Genomic DNA, 2,198 nt, shown 5'->3' with positions numbered 1-2,198 from the left:
AACGGAATAACCTTTACAAGTGTATTCATCTAAATAGTTATTTACACCTCATTTAAATATGAACTATTTTAATTTTGTGGCTGGCTATAGTGCTTTGAGAAGTCTTGCCTAGCTCCTCCCCAACACCAACAAGGCAGCAAGGCCGTAACCCTTGCAGAGCTCCCAAACAGCACAAACCAGCTCATCAATACTTGAAAGGCCCCTTGGACCACCCAGGTCCGAAAAAGGAGAAGACGACACCCTCCTGTTTTGGAGCGGGTACGCACCGCTGCGTCGTACACACTGACTCTCAGGGCGCCGCACACGCTGGAAATGATGGGAAGCCCACACGGTAGGTACCGGTCTCAACTCTGTATTTATTAACTCTAACCTTAACTTCCCCCTTGTCCCCGCCACATCCTCTGCCTCCCGTGTCCCACCTCAGCCCTAACCCTGCCTTCCACATAACGATGTGGATGGGCCTTAACATAGACATGACATTATTCTCCCTTTTTAAATACTACGTCAAGAGCTAGCCCATCTCTTCAATGAGTCTTCTGGGTTTAGTCTTTGCTCTGACTGAGCAGCCTTCTCTCGTCGGCTCAGGGCGGTGAAGAGGGGATCAGTCTTACGCTCCTTTGTTGTCGTCTCCTGAGGTTTCTTCTCCCGAGGCTTCCTTGTCCCTCCAGCATGAGTCATCAGAATCTTCTCTGACCCAGGGGTCCTTGGGGTCCTCCAGGTCTTCCCACAAGAATCCCTGTGATGTCACATCACCACAACATTCCGTGTAGTGCAACACATTTCTCGTGATCTCCCTGCCTTCGTCAACTGCTGCAGTGATCATTGTGCCCTTTACCTTTGTGATGGTGAGAGGCCCGGGTGCAAATCGGGAGTCTTCTTTCCTTCGTTGGGTCTAGCGCACTATCACTATGTCATCTTCCTCGAAGGTGTGTTCTCGAGCCCCTCTCTGCTTATCCGCTGCAATCCTTATTTTCCAGTTTTCCTCTGCATCTCTGGTTCAGAGTTCCCTGTCCTCCAGTGTGTTGTTAGCCCCCCTAGGTGGGGCCTTGCGACCGTCGTATCCATGTGCGATAACATGCCCTATGGCGTCGGTCTGTGATCACGACCTTGTAGGGCACATTTCTCTAGAGTAAAAAACACATCTTTGAAACACTGTTAAAATAATAAATAGGCACTGTGGCGGTTGGGGATGTGGGCTGTCCTCATGGGGGCTCGGGCATGGCTGGAGATTTCCCTTGTCTCGCAATTTCAGCCTAATGTATGCAATGCCGCATTTACCACGCAGGCCTTCCCTCCTACCTATGGTTACTAATATCTGTGCAAAGAAACAATACTTTGTGCACCTTATGCTGTACTATGTGGGTAGACTGTATTTGGTTATATTGAAGTAGGGTCCCGTTAAACTGGGAGGTGGTCCTCTCACCATCTCACCACCCCCCTTGGCCCGTCACCGTGCTTCGAATGCATCTCGCCTCACTCTAAAGCGCTTGGGGGGGGGGGGGGTGTGTAGGGCGGGGCTGCCCCCTTCCCAACATGGGCCATGTTAAGGGGTTGAAAAGTGGCCAACTCTGATGCTCCCATTTCCCCACCTCCTAAACCACGTAATGCATGAAAGGGTCAGAGTTGGAATGAGACACTACTGTATGAATGAATGTTGTACCCAAGGATCATCTGCAGTATTTCAGAAATCAATCACCCCATCCACAAAGACGCTGCGCAGCTTGTAGCAGTTGGTTCTTTTTAGGCAGGTTGGATTCTGAAGGATTTTGTCTTTTTCCATTATTTTTTACATTTTGCAGCTCTGGCCCTGTGAGCAAAGGCCCAGCCAGCCTGGGAGTAAATTGCCCCACGCCTCCCTTGCCAGTCCACCCCTGCCTGTATCCTACTTGCAACACCTGGATGTGTCCACTTTGTACAGGGCTCTGTTGCTTCACTGCTTGTTTTACCCTTTATAAATCGATCCATCCATACATATATGTGAAGAGGCCGGGATTACTTTGTTAGTACGGCATGGGTCCGGAGAATGTGGTTTGTGATGTGAGAACATTACCTTTTGCCTAGAGTCTCGGTTCTTTCTCCCATCTCTTCGTCTCACATTAATGGTGGCACCAGGTGGGAGGTCCTCTTGGCCTCCTTCAACTCCTCCAAGACCATCATTAATGTCTATCTGATGGCACCGTCTTGGTCCAGGGCCCTCA

Source organism: Ambystoma mexicanum, chromosome 2p (assembly GCF_040938575.1).
Source record: "Ambystoma mexicanum isolate Mex_15411 chromosome 2p, UKY_AmexF1_1, whole genome shotgun sequence".
NCBI lineage: Eukaryota > Metazoa > Chordata > Amphibia > Caudata > Ambystomatidae > Ambystoma > Ambystoma mexicanum.
The sequence above is the reverse complement of the archived record's forward strand: the minus strand, read 5'-3'. Positions refer to the sequence as shown.